This window comes from Hermetia illucens, chromosome 6 (genome assembly GCF_905115235.1).
Source record: "Hermetia illucens chromosome 6, iHerIll2.2.curated.20191125, whole genome shotgun sequence".
Classification (NCBI taxonomy): Eukaryota; Metazoa; Arthropoda; class Insecta; order Diptera; family Stratiomyidae; genus Hermetia; species Hermetia illucens.
This window is the reverse complement of record NC_051854.1, coordinates 7,615,189-7,630,474: the sequence shown is the minus strand read 5'-3', so window position 1 is coordinate 7,630,474 and position 15,286 is coordinate 7,615,189. Positions and strand designations below refer to the sequence as shown.

The window sequence follows — 15,286 nt, the reverse complement described above, 5'->3', positions numbered from 1 at the left end:
AGCGTAGTGAACCACTTTACGTGGTCTACCAACTGGAGTTTTGGGGCTATGATACTAACCACTGGTTACCTATATGAAAGATACAACCCTCTGTCAAATTCGACATCAGCGGTTCACTGTAACTCAACTTTCAAACAGCAGGAAGGACTCCATCTAAGAGAAGTTCGTCAACTCTGGAATCTCCGCTGATGCCAAAGATCATTAAAGGTAAAGCGGAAGGAAGGTTAATGAATGCCAAAGGTGAAGGACTATTTAAAAACAGTAATCCGGTTAGGACTCAGCAAGAGAAGAGCCCTGATCCAGAGGAATTACCCTTCATACAGGTTGGTGCAAAAATAGTTGAGCGGTCCGAGTTAATTAAGGATAAGCACAACGTACACCAAGCCATCAAATCGCAGTGGGAAGAGCCCAACGATATCACATGTGAGACAAGTGACACCGAATTGTATTGCAATCAACATACCTGGCAAATAAGAGAGTCCAGGAAAAAGATGTGGATCCTCTGGGAAATCAGCAGGCGCCTAAGAGGAAAAAACACATACTTCCCACTATAAAATAAGTCGAAAAAACGACATTCATACCAAGGGAAATAGTATACAAATATTTCCAAAAGAACGGAACTAATAGCACCGAAGAGAGAAAACAGTTCTCCCAAGTGCGAGGTCCGGCAATCAAATCGGCAAAAAGTCGAGGGAACGCAAATGGATGGACCAAAGTAGTTAACAAAAAAGGAAAGAAGAAAGCAAAAGTGAGGATTCGCCCAGAGGTAATTGTGATCTCCAGCAACGGGAAGTTGTCCTACGCGGAGATATTCAGAAAGGTCAAAGCTGATCCAGACCTAAAAGGTCTGGGCGTCGAGAGACCCTAAAGGATGAACTCATGTTTGAGCTGAAAAAAACCAGGTTGGTAACAGCTGATGGCTTTCGAACTCAAGTTAAGAACTCACTTGGGGAGAATGTCATAGTACGGGCTGTCTTTGGGCCCGTAGTCTATATAGAGTGCAAGGTTTCTATGAAGTGACATGAAAAGGATAAATTTGCGCTGCCTTGAAAGAATAGTTCAAGTTGGAAGAACTTGCCGACGAGTCCATTGTGAGTTTGGGAAAAGCCTATGACCATACTCAAACGGCCACATTGCGATTACCAGTGGACGCAGTGGGGGGGGGGCTTACTTCGATCGTAGACCTAAGCTTTGTAAACTCTGCACTGGTGTGTGGTATGTGCTGGTACGTTATCGAGGGTTATACCTACAGAGACACCAGGCAATCTTATTTGAGTTATGGGTGGAACCATAGGGCAGAGAATCATCATGCCCGAAATCAAGAAAGCCCGGTCTGTAAAAGCTTTCGATGAGCAATCCTGTGGCTAGAAAAATTTAATAAAGCAGGCGCTTCTACGGAAAGAGCTGTCGATTTGGCCCAATGCATAGTCAAAGCATGTGACGCGTTCATGCCTAGGAACTGCTCATTTCCCAGTAGAATACTAAACTACTGGTGGAAGGCGGTAGGCAGAATCTTCGAAGGGCAAAAACAGGGAGCCTATAAGGAAGCCCGCAAACCGTCATCCAACGGAACAAGAGGGAATGTTTTAAGGAGTTCAGATGGCAGGAACGTTGGAGACAATCGGGAGAGGGTCGGTAGGCACACAGGTTCATCTCTGCCATCAAGGAGTGTTTGGAGACACGGCACGATGAGATTAACTATAATCTTACTCAGTTTCTCACGGGGCATGAAGACTATCGCCATTACCTGACCTGGTTTAAAGTGGATATTTCACCCGATTGTCCAAACTCTAATGGAGTCCCAAAGGACCCAGAGCGCGTATTTTTCCACTGTCCAGTGTTTGTGGATGAAAGGAAGAATCTAGATGAGACTCTAGGGTAGATGCTGTTACCAGAAAATCTGGCACGAAGAATGCTAGCAGCTCAGGAAGACTGGGATACGATCAACTCCATGGTAGCATCTATCCAGAATAAACTGCGAACGGCAGAGGAGACGAGAACAGCGCGATTACGTACGCTGCCTAGAGAAGGAGCTAAAGTGAGCTAACTCGGGCCCGTGATATGATACCTTATGGTGGTTCCACCGAGCATGGGTGGAGTCGTCAAGGGGGGGAGGGGGTTAGTGGGTAAAAATTCTACAAACTGGCGTGTCCAGTGAAGTATCTTCTGAAGATTACCACTCCCTCAACAAAAAAAAGGATGGACACACAAACATTGAATCGATATTAATAGGGTTTTGTATGAAAGAAACAAAACAATGGAGGAACTGCGGGTATCCATTCAAGGCCTCTAGATTTTCCGGTTTTGCGCCGAGGTTCACCAATTCGATACCCCTAGAAGCTGTCAAACGTTCTGGCCTTCGCCATCACACCATCTGAGGTAGAGTCTTCCAAGTCTTCTTTTCTACCATAGATATTGCCTTTATAGACTTTCCGGGCTGGCTTATTCTCACCCCTACGGATTACGCATTGCAATTTATTAAGATGGATTTTATCCACAACCAGACCATCGTCGTATTGCTAAAAATTTCATCGTATAGGCTACGGGTGAATTTCAGGAACTGTCACAGGTAATAGTTTGTTAAGTTACGTGGTTGATATTTCCAGTACGAGTGTGGAACTTCAGGACAGATTAGTAGTACAAGCGGCTATTCCTCTCCATTGAAAAATATTTCGAGCAGATTTCAACAGAAGAATTCGCTCATCCTCCACTTCCACAATCATTTCCGACATTTGGAACAGTTCCAACTAGGAACCAGGATGGTCCTCTGAGAGCATATGCTCCAGGAGAATTCCTGGAGGGTGTGCTCGCAGTCCAGTTATTTGCGGTTGGCTTCCTTGTGGGAGTTCATGGTGGTTGTGGTTATGCTTACATCGCGGGCAGAGCTCCTTGGAGCTCAAGCTTGTACAACTCGGGTGCCGTACCCCTTAGTTGCGGCAGAGGTGTTAGATAGGCCTTGCATCCAGTGGTATGAATGCTGAGCCTGCACTCAGTATAAGCCAGTACCGTTGTGCCAGTCATGGCGGGGCTCTGATTGTGGTCTCAAAATCAATCTAAAGGGGCCCGTGGGATTATGCCTACACGGCAGGTACTCACGTTAAAACCCCAGGGTCCTCATGTCAGCGCAACGGAAGTTGAGGAAGCAATAAAACGAAAAAAATGGGGGAAAGCCACCGGACTTAACGACGTGGCATCTGAGCTCTGGAAAGCGAATAGCTGGGATCCAACGCTGTGGCTCAGTGAATTCTTTAATCGAGTTATTCAGGAAGGAAGAACATCATCTGACTGGCATGAACGTGTCACAGTTTCAATATGGAAAAATAAAGGTAGTCCAGCAGAATGTTCAAATTACCATCCGATCCGGTCACTTTCCTATACCATGAAGATTTTTGAACGCATTCTTGACAACCGTATTCTCGAAATCGTTGAAATAACCGTGAATTAAGCCGGATTTGTCTAGAATTGCAGAGCTACTGACGCAATACACGCTGCGTGGTTACACATGGAGAAACACCGTGAGAAATATCACCCTCTTTACATTGCATTTCAGGATCTGGAGAAAGCGTTTGACACTTAGCGCCAGAAGAACTCGTTCACTGGGTTCAGCGGTAGTGATTAACCCAGAATTGAGGGATTTAAATATCTTGGGTCAACGCTGTCAGTCAACAGAAAACTATATGCAATTGCTTCACGCATTAACGCAACTTGGATGAAGTAGCGTTTCACAATTGGCGTTCTTTGCGATCGACGTATCAACGAACATCTCAAATCTAAAATTTACCCCAATGTCGTCCGTCCTGTCGCTCTTTATAGTTCTGAGTGTTGACTGACTATAAAAGTCAATGAACGGCGTGTTGCGGTAATGAAGACGAAGAAGTTGTGTTGGACTAGTGGCGTGACACGTTTTGATCACATCCGAAATGAGGATATCCGCGATCGATATGGGGTTGCACTGATCGTGAAAAACTGTATGGTCATGTAGTTCGCACAAAAGGGAATTCACTTGCCGAGATTGATCTGAACATCGATGGTAAGCGACCAAAAGGCCGGCCGGAGAAACGGTGGCTCGATACACTGGATGGGGATTTAAAAGCCTTGCAATTGCATCCAGATGAGGCAGTTGATAAAATGATATATTTCGAAACCGGTCACGACAAGTTAACCCGCCTTGTAAAGGCTGAAGAAAAGTAGAGTAGATTTTTTGGATAATCTTCCATAAACGCGATAGCAGAGATAAATCCGGTTCACAAATCCAACAGTTCCTGATGTGAGTATGTCAAATGGTCTGCATCGGAAGAGAATAGGATGATGTATATGGTCTTCTTTTCTTTCATAAGTGTTAGGAAAACTTGAAAGGTAGCCCTCATTTTCTATTGACAACACCCTTGGTCTTTTTGTAAGATCTTCCTCATTTTCGTTCCTTTCAAGTTGAGAATGATCCAAAGCAACATCGCATCAGGAAAAGGTAACATTCAGATAAATAATTTATAGCAGTTGGCCGTATCTGTTAATAGAAAGGAAAAATCCTTGGCATATTCGCCGTTAGTATTTCTACAATTACCTTGAAACTGGACAAATGACAAATAGTTAGAAGGGGAACAGTAGTTGACCACCGGATTCTTCTATCGATTATTTGTTTTCTTGCAGTTTCGACATCCCTGAAAGAAGAATTTTTATTCGAAGTTAAGATGTTCCATCCGAATGAACATTTAAGGGTATCAATTTTGTATTCACCTCGATTGAATGACCAGAATCAACAAGGTACCGACAAAAAACTGCTGAGTCTGCCTCGTTTCCTCATACCTCATTTGCGAGTAGATACCATATCAGTACTAGATACCTCGCCCACTATGATAGCACCAAGCAACCCAAAGAAAAACCATCAACGCAAAATATGCTAATTATCATACTTCTATAGATCTCAAGTGTTTGAGGCATGATCTTGGCTACACAACCGGGGTTTCAAATAACAACAAAGGTATGCAGTAGACTGTTCAGCGATCCAACTTGAAACCTATACCAATCAGTCGCTCAGTTTCGCCCAAATTTAATGGCGTCATCAACAGGTGGAGAAGTCTCTGTCCCCACTGTTACTGAGAGGCTTCTCATAATTCCCATTTCGTTTGTATCTTTTCTTAGCTTTAGCGATTAGTTTAAGATGAACACCTTAGCGAAGTTAGTATGGAAGTAACCGCCGTGAATTCAACGTGGTTCTGGTTTTGAATGGTGTCGTTATCGTGGGTGTTATTGTTGTAAGAAGAGTGCGTGCCGCTAGTGATCATATAAAAAGATACAATTTTTTTTAAGATAATTTGGAAGTTTTTGCTGAACGTGGCTTTGCAGAGGATCTTTGTGGTAGTGTAGTGATACCGATTTGAAAATCCTTACAAATCAAAAGGATACTCACCTGCTGATCATAGGAATTGGAATTCGGAAGCAAAACAGGAGACTTCATTCAAGGTGGACTATCTTTTTCTAATTTTCTATTATTTTTTTGGAGAAAGGACTCTTTACTGTTTCTTGGGGATGGATTCCACTACCTTATTTTGAAGCGTCGCTCTATGGAGTATTATTTCAGAATCTGAAAATTTAAGGAGATTTTAGGGTTTAAGGAGCAAAAGATATCAACAAAGCTTATATTCAGCTTAAAAATGCTGGTAGTGTCAATTTTACAAAGAATGTAATTGTGTAGCGTTTACCGCAACCATTTGTGTCGTTATGAAATGTGCAACCATGTATGCAATCTAAGAAAACCCCAGCTTAATCCTATTGCAGAAACATCCCTTCACCAGTAGTTGCAAATGCACCAATCCATTACATACCTATTACACAAACTTCAGGTCGCAATCGCTTGAATCTCCCAAGTTGGTCATACCACTACTGCTGGAATCAATCAACAACTTGTATTATGTATGGTATCTGGTCCAAGGTCGTGTGATCTTCGATTTGCTGCTGCTTTTAGCGTTGCCTCTTTTTAAATTCAACTTTTATTTTCTCTGATCTTCCCAGCGATCGCTGATCATGCATTTTGGATCTTCCAAACGTCCCCGAACGAGGCACACGCGCACGTCGATACCAACCTGTTTACTGTCAGACCCAACGCAGGTTTCTAAACGAGAAGTGAATTATTATAAAATATTATTAACAAGTTTTTTTTTCTGTTGAGGTGTGACGAAATACCTTTGTTTATGCACACTTGAAATGCACCAAAGCGTTACACATGTTGATGTGTGTAGATATGCATTCGGAGCGAGCAAGAGCGAATTAAAATTTTTATGGAGAAGTTTGGGAAATGCATTACAAGAACTTGTTGTTGAAATGCTTGTTTAATGTCGGTTAGGAAATTGTAAAATTAGTTGGGGTCGGAAGCAGGTTTTCAGTGTTAATGGTGGTAATAGTGCATAATTGAGTGTTCATAAGCTCTGATAAAGCTAGGTTTACCAAGAAGTAATTTACATACAATTAGCAATTCGAGGCTTAGGAAACTGGTTCAGCTGACCCTGACGGGATTGACTCACAATGATTCCCTCGATAAACAAATATGACTGCTTCAGATCGTATACTATTAAAGAATCAATGAACCATAAATTATTCACTAAATCTCAATATGACAACCTCTATGACAGCACCAGAATTATCCATCATCTAAGCCTACATCACCTTCCATTTGTTTTTTATTGGGAATTTCTGTGTATAATAATGAATAGGAAAAATTCTGAAAGCAACAACACATCAATTTAGTGACTAGTAGAAAAGGGTTTTTTGTCGCACCCATCTCCACAGAGAACACGCAACTTATTCTGGGGTTGATGAAATATTAGTTGAATGGAATTATACCGCATAGTTTAGAAACTACTTTGTTTTCTTCAAGTTTATCTAGCTTAGTGAATTTTCCATGGGAATTTTGAGCTTCCTTTTGGGGTACCAAAGAAATAATTGAATGACCTCTCCTCGTAATTAACTCATATCAGCCTCCAGTGTGACAGTCTTTTTCCTTTAAAGAAGAAAAGGCGATCTAGTCAGACTCACGTTCGACTCTTTGAATTTGGGAAACTCCAGGAAACCCTTGTACCCCACCATTGGTCAAATCAGCCTTTATAACCTATTGCGCCATATATCCTTATTAGGTTTGCTGCTTTTTTATTGCCAATGAGTGATCTACTAGAATTCTAGCGCTTTGAGAATTTGGAGGTTTCTCCTAAACTTGCAGAAGACAATTTGGCGTTTATGTGTGTGTGTGTTTGAGATGAGGAAGCGGGAAAGCCCCTGAGCATTCAGACCTTAGTGGTCCATTGTACTCGATTCGCCTGTCTAACGAAATATCCCGAATCCGTTGATGTATCGCAGGATTTCCGTTAGTGGATTTCGTGCTCCCCGCTCCATTTGTTCCCAGTTTTTAATAGCATCATCGTTATCATCATCAACGGCGCAACAACCGGTATCCGGTCTAGGCCTGCCTTAATAAGGAACTCCAGACATCCCGGTTTTGCGCCGAGGTCCACCAATTCGATATCCCTAAAAGCTGTCTGGCGTCCTGGCCCACGCCATCGCTCCATCTTAGGCAGGGTCTGCCTCGTCTTCTTTTCCTACCATAGATATTGCCCTTATAGACTTTCCGGGTGGGATCATCTTCATCCATACGGATTAAGTGACCCGCCCACCGTAACCTATTGAGCCGGATTTTATCCACAACCGGACGGTCATGGTATCGCTCATAGATTTCGTCATTGTGTAGGCTACGGAATCGTCCATCCTCATGTAGGGGGCCAAAAATTCTTCGGAGGATTCTTCTCTCGAACGCGGCCAAGAGTTCGCAATTTTTCTTGCTAAGAACCCAAGTTTCCGAGGAATACATGAGGACTGGCACGATCATAGTCTTGTACAGTAAGACCTTTGACCCTATGGTGAGACGTTTCGAGCGGAACAATCTTTGTAAGCTGAAGTAGGCTCTGTTGGCTGACAACAACCGTGCGCGGATTTCATCATCGTAGTTGTTATCGGTTGTGATTTTCGACCCTAGATAGGAGAAATTGTCAACGGTCTCAAAGTTGTATTCCCCTATCCTTATTCTTGTTCGTGCTTGTGTTTGACCAGTGCGGTTTGATGTTGTTGGTTGATTCGTCTTCGGTTTTTAATAGCAGTGTCAGTCAATGCTACTGATGCCCTAATTGCTGGTTCTGGTCCGCGCATGGGGGAAGTTGAAGCCTCTTTTCCTAAGGCATCCGAGATTTCATTTTCCCCTATACCACAATGATCAGATATCCAGAGTAATTCCACCGTATTGAATCTAGAAACAGAGTTCAATCGGTTTCTGCATTCCTGAACGATTTTTGAAGTGATCAAAGTACTACTCCCCGTCCTCAATGCAGCTTGACTATCGTCACAGATTGCGATACGCTTGCCCTTCAACCGCTCGCCAATCATCCAGGTTGCCGCCGTTGTGTATTGTCCCAAAGGAAAAGCTCGCTTCTCGTTTATATTCGAGAGGTAGACTCCGGCTCCAGAGCCTTGTACTGTTTTTGAGTAATCGGTGTAGAAGACGTCAATATATCCTGACACGCATTCGTCTGGTTCGTCTCTTCGTTTCAAGATGCCATCATATCCTCTACTGAACAGATGTATGGGAATCTGAGAATCAGAAGGCATTGCGAAAACTAGATTCAGTTCTCCCAATGACGCTTCCAATGCTCTGTGCCCCCACGTCCATTGTTTTCCCCTATATTTAATCGCATTAGTCTATGAGCTGCTCTCATAGCAGTGCTGTGAATAAACAAATCCAAGGGCTGCAAAATGTGTAATGCATTCAAAACTGCGCGGGATGTGATGCTCATGGTACCGGTGGTACCCAGACACATAGTTCCTCGCAGTGTGGCTAGTTTACAGCGAAAACTCTTTTGTTTCACCTTAACCCACCACACTACGGATGCATAAGCGAACATCGGGCTAATGGTAGCAATATATATCCACATTACTACCTGAGGCCTAAGTCCCCATATCGAGGCAAAGGTCCGCCTATACAGCCCATAACCTGTGAGAGCGCGTTTCATCTGTATCTCTGCATGTTTGTTCCAAAGAAACTTCTTGTTTAGAATAACTCCCAGATATTTCACTTCTTCGGAGAGTTGAAGGGTTGTACCCCTCATCTCTGGAAGGTAAAGACCATTCAGGTTCCTCCTTTTTGCAAATAATACCATTGTGGTTCTATTTAGATTTACTGAAAGTTCATGCCTGAGACACCAACTGTCAACCAAATCAACGGCGCGCTGTGTATGTCTACGCACCATTCCGAAAACTCGACCAACAACCAGCACAGCCACCTCATCCGCATAAGCTTGAACGTGTATTGGCAGATTTTGCAGTTCGCATAGTAGTTTGCAGTTTGCAGAAGTGGCGATAGCACACCCCCTTGAGGGAGTGTGCCGCTTCCGTTGTTAGATAACTATCAACACCAACTTCAGCGCACAGCTTTCTCTGCACTATCGTTGCGTAGATCCACCTTATTAGAGTTTCGTCAACACCATTGTCTCTGGCGGCATGACAGAGCTTTTGGAATGTCCACGAACATCCCCATCGTGTACTCACCCTTCAGATTTGCACCTTCTATCTTTGAAAGCAAAGAAAGAAGAGCAGACTCACAGGACTTTCCACGTTGGTATGCATGTTGGTTTTCATTTAGCGAGTGCGACCTTAGCGCCTTCTCGCGAATATGACGCAATACCAGTCTCTCCAGACATTTGATTGAAAATGATGTTAAGCTGATTTGCCTGAAGTTCTTTGGATTTGAATAGTCATCTTTCCCAAGCTTTGGTATGAAGACTACCTTCACCTTCTGCCGAGAGGAAGGCACGTAGCCCAGAGCAAGACATCTTCGAAAAATATTTCTTAGAAGTCGCTCTAAGTGCTCTATACATTCCTTTAGCATCGCTGGGTATATGTCATCCGTGCCAAGTGCTTTTGAAGTGTTCAAATGATAATGGAACCATGTTCCCACATTGCCCTCGGGAAATAGAACAAGCCTCTTCAAAGCGCTTTAAAAGTGAGATTCAGAGTTTTCAATTGGTCTTCTATCGCCAAAAGAGTCCTTAGTCGCCTAGGGAGCTCGACTTTGTCGCCAAGAACTTCACAGTTTGTCGAATCCATTTTCTTTCTTTGTATTGCAGGCTGTTCGCCTGAAATAGCCAGACTAAATTCTAAGTAACGGTGACTTCATCTAGAACTCGCCAGTTTCTAATCAACCCAAAAACTTTGAAGTGCTAACAATCTGCGCTTTAAAGTTGTTAGAGTCTTACTTCATTTCTTCTTGGCCTCACGAACGTAAGGGCGCACCCTACGTTGCTCTATCCTATAGGATTGAATTTGCTACTGGCCCAACAAATATGCTGGGCGTTCGCATCACAACCTATTAAGAGTTCAAGGTCACTTGATTCTGCATACACTTCCAGATCCTTTAGTTCGGGCGTCGCCGAAGGGCACAAAGAATGATAGGGGAAGTAAGCAGAGGCACCTATGACGTTTATCCCCTTACCATTAACTTGGTATTGTATGTTGACCGCAACAAGGTCCTGGGAACAGAATTGTCTCAGCATGGTTGCCTTTAATAATTTTGACAATTTTGCTGTGGATCACACAGGGGTTACGAGCTTGTCCGAACCTTCCGCCGAAAGTTCCGATTTCTTGCGTCCTATTTCTCTGTATATAGTCACACTTGATGGTGTAACAACGTCCATGTCTTCATTTCTAAGAAACTTCGCCTTCCTTCGCAGCGCCTTCCGTTGACGTCAGCTAGGAGCCCTCCCAGGTTCACGGTGTCTGGGCTGCATGGATCTGTTTCCACGTACCGGCGTTAGACCAGTTGTGTTCACATTACTAGCTTCCCTTTCTTCCGTTTTTCCAGATACAGTGCGGAGGAGAAGCTTCTGACTGGCAAGCTTGTAGTCCCTTCTCCTTTGCGGCTAAAGTTTTCTTCAGCCGAGCCTTCCTCTCCCGTATTTTAGAAGAGTTGGACAACACTGTCACCGACAGGTCGGCCGTAGACAGGTTTCCAGTTCCTCTCATTAAGGGAGTTGCTGTATTATCCTTTTTGACTGGCCGCGCTGTGGACACCACTGAAGGGGGAAGTTTGTCTTCGACAGATTTCTCCATGGGGGAACATGAATTAGGTGAGGCCTCCAAAATCTACTCTGACTGACGCGGAAGATCGTGTGTACGCCAAGTGATCTCTCTATTTTTTTTTTAGATTGTCGAGATACTTCTTTTTCTTCACTTCCATTTGAGTTCGCCTATGATCTGCCTTAACTCTTCGTAGAATATCAGCGTTGAAAATGCCGTTTTTTGCTGTTATAATCACCGCTTCTTGATCATCCCGTTTCGTAATTATTCTTCCTGCTTCGCCTCGTTACTTCCTTGTTTCTATTAGAATCCAACTTGGGTTCGGATCACTTTGGCAGTTGAACGCGGTATTGACCAATGTTTTGTTGGGAAATTCTTCCTTTTTTTCTTTAGCCTGTTGATGTGAGGCTGGATTTTCAACGGTTTACCTGACATGCTTTTGTATTTCGTGTCGTGGCTCAGCAAGACGGGTTTCGGTCAGATTTCTTCTATGGAACAGGGTGGGTGGGGAAGTTTGAGTTGCTCTCTCCGCCGTCGTCTCCTTGGACAGTGTTAGGCAACCCTTGCCAAGTTTCTCGCGGGCTTTTTTATAACAAGCGGTGATGGTCCGGACCTGACTTTGGCTGACTTGGTCATATAGGACTACTTGAATTCATCCATACCCAGACAACTAGTGTAACTCGACTGTCTCGTCACCGGATATTTCTGGGTTTGTCGATGCTGTAAGCTTTGATAGTACTGCAATTATATTCAATAATTTCTTCAAACATTGAATTTATCTCTCGTCTTTTTATTGCCGGAATTTCTTAAAAGGCTGCCTTCACTTTCTCTGCGAAGAGTTGGCGTGAAAAATAGTTTACACTAAGACCTTTCCTTCCAACGCGAGTTATCCCGCATCTCGTATTCCCTTCGTGCTTCAGGATGAACTGGCACTACCATCCTACCGCGTAGGTGTCCGGGTGGTATCACCCGTACCTGTTTAACCTCGGCCGATTGAATGAAGCATTTCCCATGTTGATAGCAAACCTCTCTATCATCGAGAGGCCGACAGGTTAGCTGGCTGGTTTAGAGTTCTATTATAAATCCATTGTGAAATCGTCTATGTCAGCGGCAGGTTGTCTCACTCTTTATAAGAAAACATGTGAACCTTTGTAATGCTTGAAAAGCGTATTCCTTCATAAATTATGACGAGGAAAAGTCGGAATAGTGGGGTTTAATTAAGCAGCGTAGAAAGATGATCCAGCTCGGGAAGTCTACAAGGGTAACATAAATGGTAGAAAAAGAAGACGTGACAGACCCTGCCTGAGATGTAGTGATGGCGTAGGGCAGGACTTCGGACAACTTTTAGGGATATCGAACTGGTGCACCAATTTGCTAAGCCGGGATGTCTAGGGTTCCCTACCAAGGCAGGCCTAGGTCAGATACCGGTTATTGCGCCGTTGATGGTGATCTGGTACCTAGGACCTTGATTTTGAAGACCTGCCGATATCAGTTCTCCCACTAATAAAACAGCAAAGAAATTGAATCCTGCACACTTAGGTTAACAAGTACCGCATTAGCACCGCCTAATATAATTAAACTTTTACATGAAGATTCCCAGGTCTGCTTCCAAGAACTGGTGTAGATTCATCCAAAGCAAAGTCAATGCCAAACAGTGTTAATTTTGGACACCGAACACAGTTGAAACCGCTTCTCTGACAATGGTCCCTTCTAAATTACTCTTGGAAAACTGCTTTGATATAAAAGATAGCCCATTAGCCCATCATCCAGAAAAGATTGTTAACTCCAAGATTTATCGAATAAATGCTGAATAAATTAGTTTCGATTCTATATAAAATAACCCTTGATTTATGGACGCCATTCCATAATTACTGTCGGAAACACACTGGCTATCAAGCATGAAGCCTCAAACCTGTCCGTTTAGAACGAACAGAAAAAAAAATCTGACCATATTGAATATTTCCCTGTCGTCGTTAGCGTTAACATTGATCTCCATATCGCTAATTACTTTCATGTACTTGTCGAGTGCCGGGAGCGTAGTCTAACTTGTACTTAATTGTTATTAGATACGAAGCAATTCTAGATATTAGAACGTGAGTATCTATGGCATACGCTATGCTAATTACATCTAAGCATGACACTGGGCGGACCATGGCAGGGAATCACAACTATAATTAGTGTTGGATTGCAGCTACTATGATTATTTACTGTCAAAGGTTAGCTGTTTTTTTTTCTTCCGAAGTTGGGAAGGAGGTAATAAATATCTATCTATTGAATGGAAAATATGGCTGGGTCCTCGGTTAGATTTTTTTAAATTAATTTCTTCCCATAAAATTTGCTCAAATCAAGCTGCAATTTTAAGATTTATAGCTTCTTTTTTCTTGGAAAAAGATGGATAAGTTATACAGACCCAACTGTGCCAAGTTGAGCAGCGTATGGAGTCAACAACTCTCAAGGACCCGTCCTTATTTTTACGGAATTACTCCGAAAGATTACTTTGCGGAAAGGGCATCTGTCAAACCTTTCAGTTCACATGTCCTTTCCGTTGCCATTTCCAAACCAATCGTTGGGGATCAGTAAAGTTTTCTTTCTTCCAACTCACTTTCAATGGGATTGTGCTTCAGTTTCTTTATTTTCAACATTAAATGTCATTTTATAGCAACAAGATAAGCACAGAGACAAACACAATAGTTCATGGCGCAACTGGGATTCGAACCGCGGGCAATAACACCCAGAAATCTTGACAACGAGTCCGTAACGCTCAATCAATTTGAATTGGGGTTTAGGGCGGGAGAACTTTTATCCAAGCGTATTGTCTTCTGAATTCAAGATGTCTTCTCTGCCTTTCACTATCGGTTATGAATCTTAAACAGTGGAACATAATTTGGACTTGAGGGGCTACATTGATGGCCGTGAAGACCATCAATGCGATTAAGTCAAAATTATAGGTACTACCAGGACGTAGTTGTTCATAAACGGAGGTAGAAAATCTTATAAAGGCACGTCCACTCCAGCTCCTCCGCATAAACGTTGAAGTTACAGCGGGTGTGTTTTCACCCCATCTCCCGGGGGACCACTATTTAGGTATTACCTCGCGAAGTGCGTTTGCCTGTGGACACTCATCCACCTGCTAATTTTTGTTCTTCCCATTCTTTCTTTATTCAGCAACTTGTGCTATATTTTTAAGATTGCCGATGACGCCGTAAGACAGTTCTCCGTTTGGTTCAGATTTCTGCTTTTCATTGCGAACCTTGGGCAGTTAAACATCGCATTCTTTGGATCCTCCAGGTTGCCACCGCATCTAGGACAATTTGGTAAATCATCCAACCGAAAGTGATGCCTTTAGCTTCCACCGCGTCTCGTAGGGAGCTGGGTAATGTAGTAGTTGGTCTCCCCATGTTTCCGCTTAAGCCACCCTCTAATATTGAGTTTGTTGACCGATCCTTCGAAGACTGGTCCCATTTCCGTTGCCAGAAATCATTCGACCCTGACCTTGCCATGTGCCTGTGTTCAGTGTGCTCAAACGTTTTGCATGGTACAGTACACTTATTCCTTTCGCTAGAATGTCCCCACCACCAACGCCACCACCGATACTGCCTCATTTGATTTGGTTTTGAAAATCCGACAGACTCCAAAACCAAATTCATCCGCTTTCGTCTCTGAGAGTTTTCAAGCGCCTCTTCCCAAACAAGTGACAAGGAAAGCAGATTGGATCGCAGCATTCCGGCTAGAAGCAACCTCCGAGAGTATTACGGCCGTCAATATTCAGTATTTTTTTTCCACTGCGCGGTGGCACTGGTTGCCTTTTGGCATATTTTAGGTACTTCCTAAAGCTCAATTGGGCCACAATTATCAATTCCAAGTGATAGCCGGCTTTGAGACGACTGTATATCCACCGATTTCGTCTTTCACCGTGTTCTTTCTACTGTTTGTTATTAGGGCCACTTCCGTTTTTTTGTCCGTCAGGGTCAGCCCCACATTTTCTATCCAGGAGTTTACTGCTGTAATTTTTTCCGTTGCGTAGAGTTCCACATCTTCTGCGTGCTTTGCTGTAAAAACCACAGCTAGATCATTCGCAAAGCCAACAATCGTATACATGACATTCCACAATAGAAGACCTAGTGCCAAGCCCTGTGGTATCCCCGCGATGATAGTGAACTCTTCGGGACGAGGTAAT

The 15,286-nt window shown here is 43.3% G+C and overlaps 1 protein-coding gene across 1 annotated transcript in view; it reads left to right on the top strand.

The window, feature by feature from the left end:
• Window positions 1-5,172: 5,172 nt before the first annotated feature.
• Window positions 5,173-15,286, top strand: part of LOC119658696 (ABC transporter G family member 23) — a 115,773-nt gene continuing 105,659 nt past the window's right edge. The window contains exon 1 of the mRNA XM_038066284.1: window positions 5,173-5,460. The gene's annotated coding sequence lies outside the window, so the exon portion shown is untranslated. The remainder of the gene's footprint in view (window positions 5,461-15,286) is intronic.